The sequence below is a fragment of the Lycium barbarum genome, chromosome 6, assembly GCF_019175385.1.
Source record: "Lycium barbarum isolate Lr01 chromosome 6, ASM1917538v2, whole genome shotgun sequence".
Lineage (NCBI taxonomy): Eukaryota > Viridiplantae > Streptophyta > Magnoliopsida > Solanales > Solanaceae > Lycium > Lycium barbarum.
This window is the reverse complement of record NC_083342.1, coordinates 23,199,158-23,224,795: the sequence shown is the minus strand read 5'-3', so window position 1 is coordinate 23,224,795 and position 25,638 is coordinate 23,199,158. Positions and strand designations below refer to the sequence as shown.

General features: G+C 37.9%; 1 long non-coding RNA gene across 1 annotated transcript; it reads left to right on the top strand.

Moving 5' to 3' along the window:
* The first annotated feature begins 82 nt into the window (after nt 1-82).
* Nucleotides 83-11,268, top strand: LOC132643618 (uncharacterized). The gene is made up of 4 exons (XR_009583677.1): nt 83-237; nt 316-390; nt 9,958-10,017; nt 11,022-11,268. It is a non-coding gene; the product is annotated as an uncharacterized LOC132643618 (long non-coding RNA).
* The last annotated feature ends 14,370 nt before the right edge of the window (nt 11,269-25,638 follow it).

Below are 25,638 nucleotides of genomic sequence, written 5' to 3'. Positions count from 1 at the left end.
TACAAAATAATTTAATTATTATCAAAAAGTTTAAAGCTAGTACATTTTTTTTTTCTAATTTAAAGCAGCCACTAAGCATACGCTTAATGGCTTTTATTTTATTAATACTAATAAACGGGTTCTTATAACAAAAACAAATAGTCCCAAATAGGCAACTGAAACAAAGTCGACAATTACACCTAATCACAAAAGGGTTCTTCATCTTCCCAAATCAACTGCCATCAGATCGAAATTCAGGTTAGTATGTTATTCTCAATTCTTGCTCCAATTTCTTATATCCCTTTGTGTCCAGGTCTCATCTGATTACAATTGTAGGGTTCTTCATCTTCCCAACTCATCCGCTGAAGCTATCCAGCTGCGATGGTTAAGTCTAGCTGTGAATCGATTTAGGTGAGTAATTAATGCCTCGCAAGTCTTGCTCCAATTGCTTGTATCCCTTCGTATCTCAGTCTCATCTAATTACACTTCTGACTTGTATCCATCATGTGGTAGTTGTGAATCATGCAAAATCTGCTTTGAATTTGTGTGTTGTGTTTCAATTTCTCTAGCTTTTCCAATTTGAGTACCAAAGACCTCAAATATGCCACTGTTAGATGTAGATCTCATATACCTTGAGTGAGTAGCAGTCTAGTAGCCTGTGATCGACTCCATATATATGTCCCTCTAAGCTCTCACCAGAGACATGGTTAAGACCACCGTGATATTATCTCTAGGCTCTAAACAATGACTAAATAAACAAGATATAGTTTCTGCTTTGAACAGTAGAAGTAGTATGCTAGATATTGAAAATTAGGATCTGGAAAGTATGCCAAACCTCTAACTTACAATGAAATTTGCTTCCTAACTATTGCTAACCCTTCAACAGAATGAGTAAAAGCTAATACCACACATTTGAAGAGTTGCCAATAGCTAGATTACAAACTTACACATGTATGTCATTAGGTTAATTAGTCCTAGCATTTCTGATCCTAAGATTAGGAATTTGCTACTTGTCCATATTTAGAATTTTCTTTCCTACACATGGTAGTTTAGAAAAAGTAATGAACACTGATGTACCTACAAAATCAAAAGCATAGTTAGTTAAAAAAATCAGCCAAGCAATTCCCCTCTCTGTAGACACGCTGAATTATTACATTGGAGCTCCCCATTAACTTCTTTATTCTACAAACTTCTGTGATGATGCACCATGGTGGATCCCATTGTCCTTCTAGCACTTTATTTAGAACTAGAGAGTTTAGTTTCCAACATCAGTGGTTGATATTCATTATCCACACAAAACCTCAGACCCTCAAAGATAGCTTTTGCCTCTGCCACCACATTTGTAATATCTCCTATCATAGCACATGAGCAAATATCAGATCCCCTTGCCAATCCCTCACACAAAATCCATAAGAATTAGGCCCAGGATTTCCTCTTGAAGCACAATCAGTATTACACTTGTACCACCTTTCAAAAGGCATTTTCCATTGAACAATCTTTGTGATTATCCTAGGTTGAATATTTTCCAAAAAATTAACCAAATTAGGCCAAAGAAATAGTATATTGTTCAGCCTAGGAAACTTCCTCCTAGTGTAATAATACGTTTTATTGTTTAGCTCATGCATCACTCTTCTAAAACTCATATTTCCCCCATATCTTATAGTATTCCTCCTCTTCCATAACTCCCATGTAATCATTGCTGGAATTGCTTGAAAAATTGGTTTGATCCTTTCATCACATTGTATTGTCCACACTGCCTAATAGTTTGGTGTAATTGCACCATACTAATCTGTAATCCTGCTGCCTCTATGAAAGCCCTCCATACTCCAATTGCACAGTTGCTAGTCAGAAATAAATGTTGCATAGTCTCAAGTTTCCATAGGAAAATATAGATCTTGAAAGGGATTCCCTTCCTCCACAATTGCTTCTAATCCTCATGAAACTGCCCCTTATGTCTTAAGATTTCCCAAGTACTGTTTACAGTAAATTTTTCTGTACTTGTTGGCATCCACCAAGGTCTGTCCCAAACACCATCAAGCTGCTCTATATGAATCTCAGACTTGATATGATCAACAATATTTGTTGGGAAATTTTGTTGTAGCACTTCTTCCTTCTACCTACCTTCCTCAATCAATTTAGAAACATCCTCCACGGATTCATTTATTGGGTAATTATTGGGTAATTATTGGGTACCACATAGTATAAAGCACCCAATTTTGTCCAATTCTCATACCAAATATTAGCAGATCCACCCTTAATTTCCCACCAAATCTCATGCTCCATAACTTCTCTAGCTTCTAACATTTTCTTCCAAACTTGTGTCCCTCTCTTCCATTGAACTGAATTAGGAGCCTTTTTTTTCCAATACATATTCCACATATAATTTGCCCACAAAGTATTTGTAGTTCTAAATCTTCACCACAATTTAGCAAAAAGAGCATTGGAAACATCAATGAGAGACTTAAATCCTAAACCACCCTCCTGAGTAGGTAAACACATATCATATTATGCCACCCAATGCTTACTTCTTCCTTATTACTCCAGAAATATCTAGCAAAAAACTTATAAATCTCATTTAAAACACATTTTGGGGGGGGGGGGGGGGGGGGGGGGACTGATAAAAGATGTTAAAGGCATAGCCTGCAGTACGCTCTTTATTAGTGCTTTCTTTCCTCCAAATGATAAAAACTTGTCTTTCCAAGAATGCAGTCTTCCTTCAATCTCTTTGATTAATTCAGCTTAATAAACCTTCTTGTTCCAAGAGTGAAAACAGGACATCCTAGGTAGATAAAAGGAAATTGCCCTCTAGAGAAGCCTATAATGTTAGCAACTGATTGAATAAGTTCCTCACCTACTGTCATGACCCATTTTCACTAAGTCGTATGGGAACCTACCTTTTTCACCTCGGTAAGCGAACGCTTATCCCAACAATCATAAAAACACAAATAAAGTGGAAGAAGATAGAATAACATAAGTCTCATGATAAAATGTAAGAAAATGTGAAAGTAAAAGAAATACACCCCAGTATCTGGTCTGGTCATACATACAACAACAACAACAACAGCCCAGTGAAATCCCACATCTTGGGGTCTGGGGAGGGTATAATGTACGCAGACCTTACTCCTACCAAGGTAGGATGGCTGTTTCCAAGAGACCCTCGGCTCAATAGAAGCATAAAAAGGGGGTCAGATAAGGTTAAAAGATTTAAAACGATATTGCAATGAAATAATGCAAGCGACACAGTAAAACAGGATAATCAAGGAATTCAAAGCGATATGGAAATGCAAATCACGAAAGCGGCACAGATAAAATAGAGTAATCAAAGTACAGAAAGTAGCAAATAATAACATAAATCAAAGCACAAGAAATTATAATGCGCTAATGCGCCTACTAATAAGGAAAGATAACGAGACTTATATACTAGCCTTCTACCCTAATGTGGGTCCTCCACACCTTCCTATCTAAGGTCATGTCCTCGGTAAGCTGTAACTGCGTCATGTCATGTCTAATCACCTCTCCCCAATATTTCTTTGGCCTACCCCTACCTCTTCTGAAACCATCCATGGCTAACCTCTCACACCTCCGCACTGGGGCATCTATGTCTCTCCTCTTCACATGCCCAAACCATCTCAGTCGCATTTCCCGCATCTTGTCTTCCACCGAGGCCACTCCCACCTTATCCCGAATAGCCTCATTTCTAATCCTGTCGCTCCTAGTGTGCCCACACATCCATCTCGGTCTGGTCATACATGAGCATCTAATTAAAATACTACAAGTCTAAATAATAGTAATACATAAATAGTCTCAAGATCATGTCTCAAGATGAAAATAAGACATAATAGAAAAAATAGTCTTTGGGCAGCGAACGTCCTCATGCTCACCCTGAAAGACACGAATCAGCAATCCTTGAATACCAGCCACGAGTAGTAGAAGTCGATCCTACCTGGTACTCTACATTCATAAAAGAATGCAGCAAGTGCAAGTCAGTATAAGCAACAAATACTGCTAGGTAACATAGGCTGACTAAGATTAGCTAACATATACCAAGAAAATAAAGTAAGATAAAAATCAACAAGGTATAAGTCAACACGAGTTAGTAACCAAGTACAAGTCATCACCTATATTACAGCATCTAAACTCAACTGTGCCAAGTCTCAGTACATTCAATCCCAATAGCTATATCACAAGAAGCCAAAGGTACAAAGCAATGCAATAATGTATGAAATATGGGTGCAATGCATATGCACCAATACACATGTAATCCGATGATGGAACATCACATCTCAGCAACACAACCCATAGGGGACCCGCGAAGTCCATGTACCATTCCTCACGATTCCGGCAAAGACCTCGGCAATCACTACCAGCACTCATACCTCGATTCCGGGATAAGCATCGAACATCGATCCTCACGTCACTCTCATTCAACTGATCCTAGCTCATAACAATGTTTCCTTGTATATCATCAATAGATCAACATTATATTATGAAGGATGGGAATGCGTGCAATGTATGAGCTCAATGTCAATAATCAAATCAATCTCAACAGTATCACACATGGGCACACCAACAATATCAATAAAAGGCTACACAATAAGCCACAATAGTATCACAATCCTAGCGCAAAACAGCAACAAGTAAGTGCTACAATACTATCATCAAGATATATCACTAGTCACCAATATCTACTATCTCTACGTGGCAACGAGCCAATAACAAATAGAACAAGATAAGTCACAACACAATGGGGTGGCTAGCCCCAAATCATATAACAAGGCCCAACCTAAGGCAATATCCAATCCAACTTCATACCCAAAGGTTTACATGCATTCTCCAACAATATCAACAAAATATATGGTTCGCTAATCGAAGTATCACCATAGGGTAAACCATAACCTACCTGGAGAGTCGAACAACAAAGTCTCCCATAGTCAAACCTTAGTCTTTCTCTTCCTTTGAGCCTCGAGATAATGGAAGTCTAAATATATCCGAATCATGAAATTAGAATTAAGAAGAAAATACCCAAATAACTATATTCCTAATCAAGTCCCAAACCCTAACTCAAGGAATGAGGAAAATGAGGGAATTCGAAGGATACCCATAATAGTCTTAGAAGAATTTCGGATAAAAAAGTTAGTTCAAAAACCCATTCCCAACCTCAAGGGGCAAAATGGTCATTTCATAAGAAAATCGGGTTCAATAAGGTCAAATTATTAATCTAGGAAGTCATACGAATCCAATGGTACCCATATTGACATACTTTAAATCTGAACCCAAACAGTCTCCAAAAATAGAAATCCGAGCCACGAATGGCAAAATAGGAAATTTAGTTCAAAATCAGTTTACCCATTACTTATGGAGCCTATGTACCAAAAATGAGTGAAATCCATCCACTAATTTATGTTTAATTGAAGAAAAAATCAAGTTCAAGCCTAAGGTTTCAAATCGCCAATTTACCTCCCTTAATTCAAGAATCTAAGCATGAAAAATCCTACTAAACGATGGAATAATCATAAAAAGGTGTTTGAAATCTTACCCAAATGATAATTCTTGAAAGAGTCTCTTCAAGTCTCCCAAACTCAAGCTTCTAAGATTGTGAGAAACCCCAAGCAAATAATAAAAACGAAAATGCCCAGCTGTCCGACCCAAAGCTCACTTTTGATAACTCCAATAGATTTCTTGCGAAATTCCACTCAAGTTAGGCTTTGAATCACCTCATTTGGCCTTAAAATGAGTGAGATATGGTGATTTCAATTTTTGGAAGAAGTCAGAAATTTAAAGGACGACCTCAGTGGCAATTTCGTAATTTTCAGCAAAAATCACATTAGAAAAATCTTCACAGCAAAATTTTAGTAAAATGCCCATATCTCCCTCAAACGATGGCGAAACGCGATAATTATTGTTGCTACAGCTCTGAAAGTATGATACGGATCTAATGGTTCAATCAAAGCTTGTTTGCTCATTATGGGTACCATTTTTGCTCAAAACGGCGTCGAAACCAAAAACAAACACCATACAACCCGAACACATTTGAAATACATCAGAAACTAACCAAAATTTGTGGACAAGTCCAAAATCATCATACGAACCTGTTTGAACTCTCAGAACATCCAAACTGGACCGTCTTGACCCGATGGTGACCGTGATCAACTCCAAATCATACTAAAAGCTAGTTTCTCAACCAATCACCCAAATCACACCCGAACCTCTCGGGAATCGAACCAATGACTCAACTAAGTCATAAATGAAATTCTAGACCTAATGGAACTGTCAGAATTCGATTACGGGCACGTTTACCCAAAAGTCAACTTTTGGTCAAGCTTCTCAAACTTAACCTTCAAAATTCCAAAACTTAGATTTTCTTCTTCGATTCTCATCCGATCACCTCGGGAATGGAATCGCCCATCCTCTCAAGTCATAAACATCACAACAAAGCTAACAGAAACAACAAATCTCAGATCCAGGTATAATTTCTTCCTATGATACACCTTTTCACCATAAATAAACATATTAAACATTAACCGACTTAATTGTCAAAAACCAACCAGACAAACTCTAAAATTACCCCCCGTCAATTTCCACAAATCATAACTAATATTTTAAATCTAAAAGAATATTCATATTGACAATTAGAGCACATTTCCCAAAGTAAACAATTTATCCAAATAATTGAATGCCGGAATTTCCAAAGTGAAACCTTCTCTCGAAGTGAACCAAATGATATTCGTTTGACTTCAAATTTGGCTAGTAAGTCAAAATAATTATAATGAAAATTTCTGGAATATACGACACGTAAACTGGAGCACCGGTTCTCAAAAAGACCGACTGGGTCATTACACCTACCTTTGAGTACATATAGTAAGAACTTTTCTCCTTATTTACAAGCTGCCCAGAGGTCTGTTCATATTGATTCAAGACTTCCATGATCTTCTGGAATGATTCTAGGTGTGCTGATGTGAAAATGATTGTATCATCAGCATAAGATAGGTGATTTAGTGGATAAGGACCACTTTGGAATCCCATAACCAATGTAGTTAGTCTTTGCATACAATGAATTCAAAGCCCTAGACAAAACTTTAGCAGACAAGATGAAAAAGGTAGGGGATAGGGGATCTACTTGTAGAATGGAAAAAACCAGTAGCCTACCCATTTAGAAGGACAGAATACCAGTTGTTAGAAATCAAACTCCCAATAAGATTAATAAAATGTTCAGCAAAACCCATAGACCTCAGGACATGTAACAAATACTTCCAAGAGACCCTAACATAAGCTTTAGCCATGTCCAACTTAATCACCACATTTGTAGGCTTCCCTCTAATTCTAATATCTGAGACAATCTCCTAAGTGAGAATATTGTTCTAAAAAATACTTCTCCCTTAACAAAACCTGATTGGTTTGCAGAGATTAAAGATTGCAAAATCTGGTCCAATCTTCCATGAACCACCCTGGAAATCACTTTATTAATAAAATTAGACAAACCGATAGGTCTCATGTCTGAGAAAATCTGAACAGATTGCTTCTTAGGAATAAGAACCAAATTTGCATGAGTGATATACTTGGGAAGAACACTACCATAAAAAAGACTAGAACCACATCATTTCCTGTAATCTCCCAGCAGTGTTGATAGAAAATCCCAGTAAAACCATCTGGTCCCCCTGTACTATCTCCACTTAAAGCAAAAACTGCTTGTTTGACTTCCTCTTTGGAGGGGTATAAGCACAAATCCATATTTTGTTCCTGAGTGATCAAAGAAGGTAAATGTCTCAAAATTTCAAAATTAGAATTATCACCCTCTTGAGTAAACTGATTCTGATAAAAATGAACAGATTCTGCCTTTATGTTCTCCAGATCCTGCAACCATACTCCATTTCTATCCTGAATCCCATTTACTTGTAATCTGTTCCTCTTTCCATTCACATAGTTGTGAAAGAAACTAGTATTCCTATCGCCTTATTAAACCCTGTCTTTTGTTTCCAGTATTGTTCTTCTAGACTTAGATATTTTTTCAGTTCTGCCTGAGCCTTTTGAAGCACAATTCTGTTAACAATGGTAGGTTCTTCTTCAAACAAAGTTTCCTTCACTTTCACAACCTCCCCCCTTATTGCATGTTGCTTAAAAATATCCCCATAAGTGTCCCTGCTCCATTTAGAATGAGCCACCTTTAAGCTCTTTAGTTTCTGCTTGAAAGCAATAAAGGGACTTTCTGCAAAGGGGGTTCTCCAGTTCTATACCAGTACTTCCTTGAAAGATTCATGTTTAAACCAAAAGTTCAAAAACTTAAAAAGGTTTATTGAAATTAACAGCCTCTTCCCCACAAGACAGAATGAAAGGGGCATGATCTGATCCTATTTTAGACAGATGTTCCACTTCAATTTGAGGGAAGATGTTTTGAAACAACATATTTGCCATAATTATAGCCAACCTCTTAAAAATACAATCCCCTGCTGCTCTACCATTCCACCATGTAAATGGACTTCCCTTAAAACCCATATCAAAAAGTTCACAAGAGTTGATACAGAAAGCAAAATCTTCACATTCAGATAGGGTAATAGGTAGTCCTCCCAACTTTTCCTTCTCAGATAAAATCACCTTGAAATCCCCTCCAACCATCCAAGGTAAGTTCAAATTATTTGCAAGATGATAGAGATTATCCCAGAGTTCTAGTCTCTCCCCTTCAGTGCACTTAGCATAGACAAAAGTTGCAAGAATGTCTCTGCCCACTCCATGATGACTTATCTTCAAAGTAATCTGTTGAGCAGTGTCCAAAATGATATCCTACTGTACTGCAGCCTCTAAGAATACCCAAATTTTTCCATTTGGAAATATCAGTCTCCATGCCTAACTTCCTTCTATATTTCTACAAATGTCTACAATTTTGAAAAAGTTCCATTAATGCAATAAAAGAACACTTATACTGTCTTTGCAACATGATTAGTCTCTGAAATGCATGTTGAGTATTAACAGACCTAACATTCCATATGAGGGCCTTAATCATCATTTACTCTTTGAGCTTGCTACCCTATTTGGATTCACCCTCTTTGGTGGTAATGCCTCCCGAGTTTTAGCTTTCTTTCCACTTTTAGCTACTGCCTTTAGAGAAATTCCTGCCTCAATTGTCACCTTATGAATGAATTTGGTGTTTATTCCTAATCCCTGTTCCTCCTCTAATTGTTGTGCTTGCTCTTTAGCTTGTTTCACTTCTACCTCTATAACTTTATAAGAGACTATATCTTGCAGCTTTGTCATTGGTTTTGATGCCCTGATTCACTATTATGGCCTGAACTTCCTTCCTTGAGCGTGGAATGGTATCCATTGTCCTCTGCCTCTATTCCATTTGATCTTTATTTCCTTGTAACTGCTTATCAGGTGGATCAGGTTCCAAGTTAACCCTTTCCTCTTTTGGGTGAAAGTTATCAGCTGAATCACTCCTTAATTCTTCTAGAAATATAGCACCATCTGATTCCATAGACTCCCCACAGAATGAACCACCATGGTGAGTCTTAGTTACTTCATAAGAACTGTTGATCAATTGAATTGCTGATTCTTGACTCAGTGCTTTTCCATAATCTAGTTCTGTTATCTCATTACCTCTTATCACCCCATCATTTCTTGGATTCATCCCTTTGTAACCTTCTTCCTCCTGAACCACCAACATACTTTGCATACCCTGATCACGTTCCTCCTTATTTTCATTTTGAACCTTCCCAAAAGTTGCTTCCACCCATGATTTAGAATTCTCCTGTTTGTCATGCTCCATCACCTTTTCCTCTTGTTGGGCCTGCATTTTTACATTATCATTTGGTGCTGTTGAAACTGTTGGTGCTGCACTTTCCTTTATCTGTTCATCGATTTTTGATTGTTCATCTTTATCATTTAACTGTTGTGCATCTATTTTGGCTAGCACTTCTTAGTCTATTATGCTAGGCAACTGTATTTTTGTATTTTCTCCTGACTATTCCTTCTTGTTGTCCTTAACAGGTGTATCTTGTTGTATCTCTTCATGTGCCTTAGAATTACTTCCGTCTTGCTGCTGTGAAGGTACTTCCTGCTTTTCTGCATTATCTGCAACAACTTCCTCTGAATCTTCTTGCTCTATTAATGCTGCAAATTTATTGCTAGTTTGCACCCCATTATGAGTATCCTTCGTCTTCTTCTCCCCATTGTTGCTTGATTCTGTTAAATTATTGAGTACTCTATTGTCCTTTATAGGATTCCAAATACTAGGATTTCCTAGCACTCTCCCACTTGAAATCATTCTAGCAGAATTATGGTGTCCCCTTTGCTTTTGCTTTTCTAGAATCTTATGTTTTCCCTCTTCCTTATCTCTTTATTTCTATTTCCCTTGATTTGTTTCCTCCTTGTTGCCCACCTACCCTTCTTCCTTTTGTGTAGGCTGATCAACTTTATTTCCATCTTCATTGTTCTTTTGACCTTTTCCACTTTGTTCCTGTTTGGGTACTGCATTACTACTTTCCTCCTCCTTTTCAATTCCCCCCCTTGGTTGTGTAAGTTCAGGAATAATAACTCTACACTCATATTCATTATGACCCTGTAGTTTGCACTCCCTACAGTATTTAGGAAGATAATCATAATGAATCTTCACATTAATAGTCGTTACAGACCCTGCAATTTCATCTTCTATATCCATCCAAACTGCTTGAGGTAAATCTACCAAAAGATCCACTAATACCTTAACCCTAGCACAACTAGGTCTAGTCTTATTGATAGTTGTCATGTCCAAATGAATAGGTTTCCCTATTGCAGAAGCAAGTGTGAATAGGGATTCCTTCACAAAATATGTAGGTAATAAATTGGGAAATGCGATCCATGCCATTTCCTTTGATGTCACTTCATCAACTTTAAATTTTGAATCATAAATGAGTGGTCTCATTTGGTACGAATATCCATCCTTATAAATAATACAGTATGTTGGTTTTGATGTCAAGTTCACAAAGTCCTCTGCTAGAGTACACATCTAATTAAAACATGTTGATTTCTGAAAAATCCAATTCTACATTTACCTTTTACTCCACATTGTGCAGGGATTATTTTGCGAAGCTGCTCTATGTCTGGCCATCCGTAGGAGAATTTCCAACAACTTCATGCTCCAATTCCTCCAAAATTTCGATGCGTGATACTTCATTTTCTGTCCACTTGACATATGGAGATCCATGTAAATACAATATCTTATTCATTTCAATAGGCTGAACAGAAGGTTTTGGATTTTGATCATTTGTATTTAAATAAGAAGGTTTCAAGAGACTAGCATATTGGATTTTGTTCTCAGTATGGACTCCTCCCTCCTTGTTTGCATTCAAAATCGTGGTGATTTGCTTGAGATTGTTAGGGTTTGCGTGAAAATAGGAGGAGAGAGAATAGAGCGTTTTTGTAGATTTGTAGACTGATAAAAGTTGTTAGGTTTCTCATTCAGTGTGAGCTACTACATTTAACATGACAGAGATTTAAAAAATTCATTATATAGAGTATTATTTTTTTCTTACGAAAATTGAATGGAATTTGGTAGTACTATTATCTTACCTGCATGTAATACAAGATCCTTCCATTATCCTTTTTCATACATCAGCCACTTTTGTCGGATTTTATTGATCTCTTTATCATACATAAAATAAAATAATTAGCTATAAAAGTACAATCTTGTCATAGACCACATTGTTTCATAGTAAGAAAGGATCCCTAATTTTATAATCTGTTATACTTGATACCCTAATATTAGCTAAAGTCTCGTATTTGCATTGATTTTAACGAAACTTCCCGGGGATTCATTGTATTCCACTTATCTCTTACTTTGGGACAAATGTCTAAATTTACTCATCCACTTTTCAATATGGTTCAAATTATCCTCCCTAATATATACTTCAGATATGAGCTATGTTGGAGTCAAAAGTAAATACGAGACAATTTACAACCGATAAAAGTAAGAATGACCTCAAAGTTTAGCAAAAGATAAATATAATGACAAGTTGTACAGTGGAAGAGTATTTTTTAAACCATTTTGCATAAAAATTGAGCAATACAAAGTTATATATACATACAACTCATCTACTGTAGCAATAACATGACTAAAGCTTGTGCAACTATATAAACTCATATTAAATGGCTATACAGTTTTAGCTCAATCTACATTAACCAAACGAAATTGAAGTACCAACAACATAAAATTTGTTGAAACTGGCTAGTTGGGTGAAGCTAAATTCGAAGTTTGGATATCTTTGGGCTCGATTTCAGGAGGGCTGGATCCAATGGTGTACCTAAAAATTTTCACAAGTGATGTCACATTTGAAAGAAATACGCAGATAACTTAAATGAACATCATATTAACTTTTATTAATTTAACGAACATATACAACGACCCAATCCTATTGGTTTAATTTAATTTTATGCTTGAATAGATCAAGAGTTCAATTCCGTTCAACCTCTATTATAATGTTAAAGATGAGATTTGAACCTCCAATTTACACAAGCTTCATTATTTCAACCTCTATTATAATTTATAATGTTAAAGATGCGAGTTGAAGCTCCAATTTCTACAAGCTACAGTGGGTGCTTAACCAACGAACCATAACTCTGTAAAAGTGATAATGTTACTTTCCAATCATGCAATGCTATTAGATTAGGTTTTCACCTATTGTCTAAAATTTTGTAAAAATTTCATGGGGCAAGTTTTTGACACCACCATTTAACTGTACTTGTCTTTTTAGCATTTTTGCACATATGCATTTCGGACATGAGGTGTCTGAAGTTAGGCTTAATAAAACTAAACTTTAGACGAAAATGTCTGAAGTTATATATGAATGAAGTTCATGCATTTCTTTCTGAATTTCAAGAAAAAATAATTGGATTTCAGTCTTGCTTGTGTTAGAATACAAGCATAAACAATGGAAGCAAATAGCCAGGATCAACTTGCATGTAATATAGACAATGCATAATCAAGATATTAATCAAACATAAAATTGATGCTTATCTCTTGAAGCATGAATGCAACCTCAAATCTAGCCTTCAAGCACGAGCAAAAACAATTCACGCGTTCATCCTCTAGTTCCACGGTCTTCTATTGTGTAACCCGAATAATTCCAGAATCTGCAAAATTTGTATGGACGAATTTCTATAGAAAAAGTGTAGAAACTTGTCAAATCCTTGCCTTCTTATTAAATAAGACCTTTGTTTTTTTTTTTCTAATAACTACATGTTTTATGGTTTAAACCCTTTTCCCAAACCTGCTAGGTCTTTCTTTTCCATCAAGAAATCAGATTCCATTTAATTCTTTAATATTCGGGCACAAGAGAGACCACAAAATTTAATTAATGAGGCTTCCTATTATGGAATTAATTCGAAATATCTGAATTAATCCTACCATAATAAATTATGAATTATTTGACTAAAATTCGTAGTTGCATTCCTCAATTTCGAAATCATACATTAAAACTTATTTAACTCCCCATGTCTTTTTAACATTTTTGCACATATGCATTTTGGACATGAGGTGTCTAAAGTTAGGCTTAATAAAACTAAACTTTAGACGAAAATGCCTGAAGTTATATATGAATGAAGTTCATGCATTTCTGTCTAAATTTCAAGAAAAAATAATTGGATTTCAGTCTTGCTTGTGTTGGAATACCAGCATAAACAGTGGAAGCAAATAGCCAGGATCAACTTGCATGTAATATAGACAACGCATAATCAAGATATTAATCAAACATAAATTGATGCTTATATCTATTGAAGCATGAATGCAACCTCGAATCTCGCCTTCAAGCACAAGCAAAAACCATCCACGCGTTCATCCTCTAGTTCCACGGTCTTCTATTGTGTAACCCGAATAATTTCAGAATCTGCGAAATTCGTATGGAGGAATTTCTATAGAAAAAGTGTAGAAACTTGTCAAACCCTTGCCTCCTTATTAAATAAGACCTTTTTTATTTTTTATTTTTTCTAACTACATGTTTTAGGGTTTAAACTCTTTTCCCAAACCTGCTAGGTCTTTCTTTTCCACCAAGAAATCAAATTCCATTTAATTCTTTAATATTCGGGCACAGGAGGGACCATAGAATTTCATTAACGAGGCTTCCTATTATGGAATTAATTCAAAATATCTGAATTAATTCTACCATAATAAATTATGAATCATTCGACTAAAAATTCGTAATTGCATTCCTCAGTTCAATTTCGAAATCATACATTAAAACTTATTTAACTCCCCATGTTAAGATTGCATCTATCAATCAAGTAAATTAAATTACTGACAATGTAATTCATTGGCTAATTGAATCCTTTATATTTTTGCTTAATTTATATCATGTGACGGATTCAAAATCCACCTGTAGGGTTTTCACATGAGACTTATAAGTATCCATAAAGGGGTATCATCAATCACAAAGTCGAGACATGGATTCTATCAACTGATTATGATTTTACAAATGTATTTTTCCATATCCAATTTACCAGGAATACATAGATCCGCAATTGTGCCGTATCTTTTGATAAATCAAAATAATGGACAACTCACATTGATCATGATAATCATATCAAGATTAAAAATATAAGTACAATTAAATGAGCCAAAGAGACTGTTTTATATATTCAGTACAAAAACACTTATCTTTACTTGGTCCTTTCAATACATACAAAATGTACTAGCACAAGAAGACGGAACTATACCGTTCCCATAATGAAGATACATTATATTTAATCTTGTGCTACAATTATACCGATGACTTTGTCCAATTTCCATCTTAGATTGTGAGCACAAACTTTATGCTTATAAGAATCGATTATTTAATCTTCTGTGTATAAGCTAAACTCTATACACTAAATCATCTACTATATAAGTAAAATACACACATACTAGTACATGATCTATTTAACTCTTTAAAAAATGAATAAATAATTGTTCTATAATAAGTACTATATCCAAACACATGGTTGATAGTATATATCCAACAATCTCTCACTTAGACTTTTAACCATGACAATTGTTAGAATATACCATGTCTAAGCGCATGATTAATGGTATATACCCAACAACCTCCCACTTTTAACCATGCATTTACAACTTTCACATGTATTCCTTTTGCACAACTACCAAAAGTCTTAGCCAATAAGCTCTTTGCAAAAAAAATTTTGCGAAGCGTGATGCAACTTCGTCTAGTAGTGCTTCATCATAACTGACCGATTCTGTACTAAGATCTTCAGGGATCCTATCATGAAACTCTCCTAAAAGTGTGTTTCATTGTAGGATCCTATCATGAAACTATCCGAAGAGTATACACCGAACCGATCTTGATTATTGTTCTGCCACTACGACTAAGTACTACTACTATTAGTGGTCGCTTGGTAGGTAGTTAAAATTGTCCCGGGATTATAATCCCGGGACTAATTTATCCCATATCTTGGGACTATTTTATCCCATCTAGGAGATGGGATAAAATAATCCCAGGATAAGTGGGATAAGAAAGGATATCCCAGCTTACACTATGGGATGCATTTTATACTTTATTTGGTACAAGGTATAAATTTATCTCAGGATAAATTTACACCTTCTACCAAACATGGTACAAAAAATTAGTGCTGAGATATCACAGCTTATACCATGCACCAAACGACCCCTTATAGTCACACTATAATAAGTCAATCATTAATCTTACCACCTTCATAGGAGTCAAATTTCTTTTCTCTTCCACACCAATCTATTGTAGAATACTTGGTGTTGACAATTGAAACGCAATCCTTCTATCTGATAAGTAACTAATGAACTCTGCAAAGAGGTACTCGCCACTACGATCAAATTGCAGTGACTTAATACATTTTCACTGGCGCTTTTCATTTTCGCCTTAAACACCTTGAAATTTTCAAAGCATTCGGACCTATAGAGCATCAAATAAATATATTCATATCACGAGTAATCATTTATGAATGTCACAGAATAGTCAAAATCACCTCTTGCCTTGAATTTCATTATACCACACAAATCAGAATGGATTAGCTTAACTTATCATTAGCTTTATTTCCTTTTAAGAGAAAAGGTCTCTTAGTCATTTTTCCTTTTAAATAAGACCCACAAGTTGATAGTGCCTCCACTTTCAATGAACCTTAAAGGTTCATCATTTGACCAACTTTGAAATCCTATTCAGATTAAAATGACCTAGACATAAGTTCCATATATGAGTTCATTCAATTCACAAAAAAAAAATAAAAAAAAATCTTATGGGACAGATTAACATTATTCAGTTCAGAATAATTATTAATTTAAAGTGTCCACCTATTAATATACCACAAGAGATAAAATGTTTATCAAACTCAATAACACAAGAGTTACAAGAAAAATAAACTAATTATCCATCTCTTGTTTGGTTAGAAACTGAAAATAAATTCTTTCTAACAGAAGTTACATATAATGTATTCTTTAAATCAATATCTTATCTCTATCAGATGAAGTTCCTAACTAGTAGTATGTGGGCTGGATAAAGTCTATTGAGAATTTGAGATATAATCATTAAATAGATCATTAGTTATGTAGTAAGAGTAATAAAATTCAAAACACACATCACACATACAACCATGCATACTGAATAGCTAGGTTCGATACGAAAACTTAACTGTTCATGCAAACTATATGAGTCATGCCAGTGAATCCAAGATACTATGTTTTTTTCCTTTTAGGCGAAAATCTCAATATCTTTTCTTATGAATTAATTAGGCATAACTAGCAAGTACACTTATTCGGGACAATTGATACGTGATACATTAAGCATATTCTAATGACTCAAATAAATAGACCACATGAGTAGATCCTACTTATCAATCATATATAATTCTCAATTCATGTATTATAGGCTCACATGTATAAAGTATTAAAAATTTCTAATAATTCCAAATAAACAAACCACCTTAATGGTGACCATTTATTAATTCTAAAATTCTTAATTCATACAAGCTAGTATACATGCGCAATAAAATAAGGCTCATATAATTATACATCAAGAGAAAAAGAAAAATCAAAAGTGAACTCAGAACTTCAAATTGAAACCAAAAAGTGATGCGTCGTCACCAGCAAACACTTTATGTCCTCTTTTCTTCCTAATATTAGAAAAAAATATTTATGATATTTATCAAGGCAACATCAACTAACAGACGAACCAACATAAGTTGAAGGAAATTGATTCCCTTCCTTATAGCAAAACAAACAATAACATGTGTAGCCTTCAACAAGGAATTCCTTCACAAAATTAATAATGAATCACTGACTTGCCAAAAGAACCTAGCTGCCACAGTTTATTAGCCATCAGAGGAGTATTTAACCTTTCCTCAATACCATATTTGAAAAAAAAAAAAAAAAAAAACAGAGTGGATTAAACCCACTTCTACGACATTGTCGGCCAGAAACAACAACCAGCGACCGTTCCTTTTTTTTTTTTTTTCTTTTTTTCTTTTTTCGGTTAATCATGAATCAGATGTATAATCAAACATCCGCGTATATCATTGGTTTTTCAAATAACAAAGGAAAGTTGCTTAATTTGTTAATTACTACAGCTTGTGCCGTTCAGCAAATTCATCCAAAAATAATCAACACAGTGAAAACAACAACGACAAACCAATTTCGGCGAGGAACTATGTCGTTTCATCATCCGCAATTAACAGAATCAAATATAGACTTGCATATATATATATATATATATATATATATATATATATATATATATATATATATATATATATATATATATATATATATATATATATCATCTAGATTATCTATTTAGATGCAAGTATGGCTCTTGATGCCAATTGTTAGAATGCAGGCATACATAGCGGAAGCAAATAGCCATGATTGAACTTGCATTTAATATAGACAACACATAATCATATATTTTAATCAAACATAAAATTAGTACTTATCTCTTGAAGCGTGACCGCGACGGCGAATCGAACCTTAAATCATAAGCACAAACCATTTACGAGATGATACTCTAGTTCCACGATCTACAGTCTTCTGCTATGTAACATAACTAGCCTTTGAACTGTGAATACTTGTGTGGGCAAGTATTATGGCTCAGGAAAAACCCTCCCTCTTAGGGCTGAAAAACATATTTTATATAACCACGTTTTAGGGTGCAAATCCTAGTCCAAAACGTGTGAGCTTGCTTTTCCTCAAAGAATATTATTTTCCAAGTCCAACAACAATTATGCATAGCAGAGACTATAGATTTAATAATGAGGCTTCCAATTATGGTATTAATTTGAAATATAATTCTACCATAATAAATTACGAATTATTCCACTAAAAATTCGTAATTGCACCCCTCGGTTCAATTTCAAAATCATACATTAATACTTATTTAAATCCCCATGTTAAGATTACGTATACCAATCAATTAAATTAAATTACTGATAATTTAATTCATTGACTAATTGAATCCTTTATAGTTCCGCTTAATTTATATCATGTGACAGATACAAAATCCTCCTGCAGGGTTTTCACATGAGACTTATAAGCATCCATAAAGGGGTATCATCAATATCAAGTCGAGGCATGGATTCTATCAACTGATTATGATTTTACAAATGTATTTTGCCACATCCAATTTACCAAGAATACATAGACCCGCAATGGAGCCGTACCTTTTAATAAATCAAAATAATGAATAAATCACATTGATCATAATAATCATATCAAGATTAAAAATATAAGTACATTTAATGAGCTAGAGAGGTTACAAAAACACTTATCTCTACTTGGTCTGTTCAATACATACAAAATGTACTAGCACAAGAAGATGAAACTATACTGTTCCCATAATGAAGATATATTATATTTAATCTTGTGCTACAATCATACCGATGGCTTTGTCCAATTTCCATCTTAGATTATGAGCATAAACTTTATACTTATAAGAGCCGATGATTTAATCTTCCGCGTCTAAGCTAAACTCTATACACTAAATTATCTACTATATAAGTAAAGGACACACATACTAGTACATGATCTATTTAACTCTTTATTAAAAAATGAGAAAATATTTTTTCAATAATAAATATTATATCCAAACACATGGTTAATAGTATATATCTGTTTACCCCAAATTTGGATAATCAATTAAATTTGTGAGTAGGTATAGGATATGTGGTTAAGCCTCAATCTATTTGGTGGAAAAATGTATATATGGATATGATATGAAGAGAGTAATAATGATCAGAGATTCGCTATAGATCGATGTATCTATTAATATATGAGTATTACTTAATTGAACAAATCTAAGAGATGAACACAATGAATCCGGACCAAAATATGATATTGAGAGAGAGATTTGTATATACTTTCTAGTACAAGATGTTCTTGATATGAGGAAGCCAACCCCCTAACAGTGGGGCAATGACCCCTATTTATAGTATTGCCCTATGGGCTTCATACAACCTGAGGCCCCTAAAAAATAAAGAGAAAACTCTAAAATGGATTAGGTTGGATTAAATTAGCCGTACGGTCTGACACCCGTACGATTGACAGTTGAACATGGCAGGACGATACCGACACGTGGCAATCGTGCAACAGATCTCCCGGACCAACGGCCACGATCAAACGGACTGACGACCACGATCAAACGGACCAACGGCCATCAACTCGGCTATGGAGAAACTGGACCAAATAATGTTCTACCCTTTCTTCCTTCGGTTTCTGGTCTTACTGGTTTAACATTCATCCGGTTTTTACCGTATACATATAGTCCCCACACTTTCCGGACCGTAGTTTATCAGAGTAACGGGAAGTGGATGCATCAAGAAATCGGTGGCTCGATTCATCCGTTGTTATCTTTTCATTTTGGCGGAAATAGTTATGCCACGTCCCTCTGTCGTTGGCCACGTGTTCTCATCCCGGATGGTCAACTCTGACAACCGCCGTAACGCACATCGCTTCAAGTCATTCCTCATTAATTATGGGACACGTGGCACTCCCCGGTTGGCTGAGAACTATAACCGCCTGGATCCCACGTCTATATAACGTCTTCCAACACTTCATTTCTTCATTTTACGATCCCTTCAATCTCTATCTCCAATCCTTCACTTCTTATACCTTCAATTCTCCACTTCATTTCTTACTGCTTCAGTTCTTCATTTCTTCTTCATTTTCACTTTTCATTCCATATTTCTCGTTGATTCATTACTGGCATTGCGCGAACGGAAATAGCTTTGCCACCTCCTTCATCTAACCATTTTTTGTTGAGTGTGCTGTTGCTTCTTCCTCTTGTTCTTGACCATTTTTGAATTCTGACTGTTCCCCTCACTTCTGTTCTTAACTCCCTTTTCGAATTCACCCAATGTCTGCCAACACCGAAACCACTTCCCATGATGTTCCCTCGGTTTCTTCTCAAGGAATCGAGCCAACTTCGCCGCCTAAGGCGAAAACCGCCTTCGAGCCTACTGCTTCAGACATTGTACCGGCCAAACCTAATTTCAACAAAGATTTTGAGGTTGAAAAACCTTCTCCCGTATCCGATAGAGGGTTTGATATCAGACGATATCCCTCATCCATTACCGAAGATAAACTCGACTTAGTCCGGGCTGATTGTGGATGAGACAACCCCTCAGTCCAAGTTTTTGCCCCCGGGCCAGACGAATCAGTCACCGACCATCGGGAGGGCTTCCTATATGTTTATACTTATCCTTTCACCCTCAAGCTCGACCCCCCGTTCTATCCGGTCATCTTAGACATGTGCTGGACTTACAACGTAACCTTGGTATAGATTGATCCGATTTTTTGGAGGGCCGTGGCCTGCCTCCGGCTGTTGGCTAATAATGCAGGAAAGGAATTCACGCTGGCCCACTTAATACGGTTGTACTCCCCGAGGTTGTTTCGGGGTGGTGTAATAAAACTCGCAAAGCTTAGCTGGAATCCAATTTTCTCGAAAATGGACGAAGATAGAGACCGGGGCTGGTTGGAGCGATATGTCCGGGTTTGGACCTCAGACATTATTCCGGACAACTACATGCCTTTTCCGGATAGGTCGAATAATAATCGTAAGTCTGAACTCTTTTAATAATTGCCTTTTTATGTTTTGTCGAACTTAAGTTCTTCCACCTTCTCACTACTTTTCTTATTTATGCTAGCCGTGAGTTGGATTCCTCTGGTCGTCCGGGATCTCAACGAATGGGTTACTGCTCTCCTCAGCCAACATGCCCACGACGATCGGACGTGGGGACACCTGTCACGTGGCCGATGGGTTGCCCAGAACCACGGTAATACTTTGCTTTTATCCGTATTCATTGCATCTTCTACCTTTCTGTAACATCTTCGATTTTCAGGTTTACCTAAGGGCTCAGTGGATCCAAGGCTGGAGTCAGCAGCTGAGCCCGCAACGTCGGTACCTGAGTTCGATTCAGCGGGTGCATCTCGTATCCTTGCTGCCGCCGCCAACAGAAAAAGGCCCTCGGACAAAGGGCAGAAACCGAAGAAAAGGGCGAGGAGTGTCGTTAGGACTTTAAGGGACGAAGCAGAGCCCGAGCTCCTCTTTTGGAGGATCAGTGTTTCCCCTTACGTGGCTTCTATTCCGGAGGGGGGCATGACCGTTTCGCCACCTCCTTCAGCTGGGGAAGGACCTTCAGCTCCGGCATTATACACAGGTGAGGAAGAAATTCATTACCCGACTCCTCTAAGGTCGATTGAATTCATTGATATTTCAGGCAATGTTTCTTCCGAAAAGACACCTTTGCAAAGGACAATAAGACCTGGGGAGGCACCCGCTGCCGAAGCCGGTCAAAGGACTGAGCCGGTCTCGGAGACCGAAGTCCCCATTAATGTTCATCCGATGCCCGACCATGAGGCTGCTGCAACTTCGGAGATTCCTGCCTTTGCCGAAGCTGCTGAAGTCCTTCCGAGTTCTCCATCCCCGGCTTCAAGATCGGATGAGTTTGAAGATATGTTTTCGGACACCCCTCCTGCTACCAGCGAAGCTACCGGTTTCGGACATCTCCCGATCCCTCGAGCCACGAGGGCGGCTAGTTGGACCACCGAGTCCGGTGCTAGGGATAGCTTAGTCCGCACCTTTCCGGCCCCTAGTGTGGAACCGAGGAGGACAAGATCGGTTGTGATCACCGTTCCCGAGGATTGCAGTTTTCTTTCTCGCCCGGTGGGTGTGACAAGCTACATGAGGCCCCTTGTCTCGGACTCGGACAAACGAAAGATGAACAGAGTCCCCTGGCAGTGCCTCATTAACGAGGGTATGCACGCGGGCAATCGAGTAAGTATATCAGCCATCTTCGCATAATTTCATTGAGAATTTTAATCTTGTTTATTCAAGTTTTTGACTTCATTTGCAGAGTGTGGTGCTTGTCAACGAAGCCTTTGTTCGTGCTCAGCAAGAGGTGGACGATCTTAAGGGACAACTGGATGCCCAAGGCCGAGAGACGGAGAAATTTCAGCACCTTCTGCGGGTGAAGGAGGATGAGCTGAACCGAGCAGTTACTCTTTCCAACCTCCACCCGAGCTCGATGCAACAAAGGCTGAAAACCGTCGATTAAAGGGTGAGCTGGCTGAGATGGTTGAATATAACCGAAGTCTCGAAGCAGACAAGATCGGCCTTAGCCGAGATAACACTCGTCTTTCTTCAAAGCTTGGTGAGCTCGAAACCACCATCTATCAACTCCTAGAGGAGCTGGACTCTGTCAAGTCCGAAGCTATGAGCATGGCCGAGAGGCATCGGCTGCTCGAATCTGAAAGTGCCCGGTATAAAGACCGTGTGAGGGTGTTTGAGGAGAAGGCGGAGAAGAGGGCCTAGATATGTGCTAATCTAAAACCCGAGCTCGAAGAGACAGTTGATGCTAATGACACTCTCAAGGCCGAGCTCGAGTCGGCCACCCTAATGCAAAATGTCCTCGAAGAGGCTCGGGATGTTCTGGCGGCAAAGCTAGCCCAGGCCGAGGCCGATTTGGAAGAAGCTCTAAAGAGCGTGGAGGCCACCGAGGCTCATGCCACTATTGCTACTGAGTATGAAAAGTGGAAGTCTTGGACGATCACCCTTGAGCAAGCCGAGCATGGCTTTGCGGATCTTCCGGCCCTAATACTCGAGGCTAAAAGAGTCGAGGAAGAGGCTAAGACTGCCCTCGGGGTTGACGACGACTCTGAGCGGACAGTATCCGAACACTCCGGATCCAGCCATATCGGATAGATTAGGGCCTGTACTTAGCCTTTTATTTTTTTGCCTTTGTAGGAGTCTCCGATGTAACATCTTTTGTATAAATAGAACATGCATTTTTCTTTACTTTGTTTAAATGTTCGTTATAACTTCTGCCCGAATTGTCGGTCCATTTTAAGGAGTCATTATTTCTGGCTGTGCCTGAATATCGACTTTTCTCTTCATCCGGTACATTTTGTCCGGGAATTTTATGGGGTTTTTTCCCTTGGGACTTATCTTATGCTTTTGTGAATTCGGACGTCTCCGAATCACGACGGGCATTTTTAGGGCCGGTATGTTTTGGACACTTGAATCTCAGCCTTAGCTAAATTTTGATGTAAGAGTCCCCGTTTGTGGGATTAATAATTTTGGCTCGGTTCACTATGACCTGGTTGCCTTTGTCGAATTTCGACCATAGTGCCCGGAATAAGGTATATGAATGAAGTAATGCCGAAATACGGCGATAATCATCGGGGCAAAGTGTTTTAACAGGAAGACATCTGAGATATCGTTATCCAATCTTTCGATAATTTTTGCATTGCTAGTATTTATATACATGAGAATGAATTTTTTCCTTCTGCCTTTGCCGTAGCAAATACTAAATGGACAAAATTAATTTTGATCGTTTGGTCCTTACATCGGAACCTAATGCAGAAGGTCCGGTTCTTGGTTTTGCCGTAGCAAATATTGTGTGGACATGATTCATTCTGATCGTTTGGTCCTTACATCGAAACCTAATATTATAGGTCCGGTTTTGTTTTGTTGAGCTCCTCCGATTTCCGCTAACCGGGGTAAACTTCGAAGTGGGTATAATAGTCCCCCAGCGCTTATCCGAGCTGCAAGATCGGGTAAGCGCTATTAAGTCCCCATTTGTAGGGTGCGGCCTCGAGTTTCCGGGCGTTTACCCTTGTCTTCATCGAGTAACACGTTGTACTTGTTGCCTCATTAAAAACCTTGTCGGAAAACCCATTTTGGGACAATACCGTACTAAGGAAAAGAGTGCAACACGTGTTTTCAGACCTAGATTCTAACTTTTTCCGGTACTTGACCTCCTGCAAAAGAGAAAGGTTAAAAGAAAAACACGGGGAGTCCATACCTTAGCAGTAGTATCTCTTCAGATGAGCCACATTCCAGTTATTGCGCAACCGTTGCCCGTCCATGGATTCCAACTGGTACGATCCTTTGCCCGTTATCTCGGTTATCTTGTACGATCCTTCCCAGTTCAGACCCAGTTTTCCTTCATTGGGATTCTTGGTGTTCAAGGTAATTTTCCGAAGCACCACGTCCCCAACTTGGAAATGCCGAAAATTGGCTCTTCGATTGTAGTACCTTTCCATTCTCTGTTTCTGGGCTGCAATACGGACCAACGCGTTTTCACGGAGTTCATCCGTGAGGTCGAGTTTTACGGCCATGGCCTCTTCGTTTGACTCCTCGGTGATATAGCTGAACCGGAGGGTCGGTTCACCAACTTCTTCGGGAATAAGGGTTTCGGCCCCGTAGACCAACGAGAAAGGAGTTTCCCCCGTGCTAGATTTCGATGTGGTTCTGTAAGCCCACAATACCTCCGGTAATATTTCCCTCCAGTGATGCTTTGATACTTCGTGTCTTTTTCTCAGATTTTGGATTATTGTTTTGTTCGTGGATTCCGCCTGTCCGTTCGTACACGGGTGATATGGAGTTGATACAATTTTCTTGATCTTCAACCCTTCGAGGAAATCGTTGACTTTGCCGCCCACGAACTGGGGACCGTTATGACAAGTTATTTCGGCAGGGATGCCGAAACGACAGTTGATGTGGTCCCATATGAAGTCAATGACCTCCTTTTCTCTAATTTTTTCGAAGGCCTGTGCTTCAACCCATTTGGAGAAATAGTCAGTCATAAACAAAATAAATCAGGCTTCACCTGGTGCTCATGGCAATGGACCAACAATAGTCATTCCCCACTTCATGAAAGGCCACAGTGACACCACCGAATGCAGCAACTCCCCGGGCTGATGAATCATCGGTTCATGTCTCTGACACCCGTCACATTTCCGGACAAAATTCTTTGAGTCTTCCTCCATCCGGTTCCAATAATAACCGACCCTGATTATCTTCCGGACCAGAGCTTCAGCACCGGAGTGTTTGCCGCAGGTTCCTTCGTGCACCTCTCTCATCACATATTCCGTTTCTCCGGGACCCAAACACTTGGCCAGGGGTCCGAAGAAAGACCGTCGATACAATTGGCCGTCTACCAAGCAGAAACGCACAACTTTCGTCCTTAATGACCGTGATTCTTTTGGGTCGTTTGGGAGTTTTCCCTCACGCAAGTAATCGATGTACTTGTTACGCCAATACCAAGTTAAACCCATTGTGTTTATTTCGGCATGTCCGTTTTCTATCGCCGTATTCATCAAGTGTACCGTAGTCCCGGGGTTGATTTCTTCCCCTTCGATCGAAGATCCCAAATTGGCCAATGCATCGGCTTCACTGTTCTGCT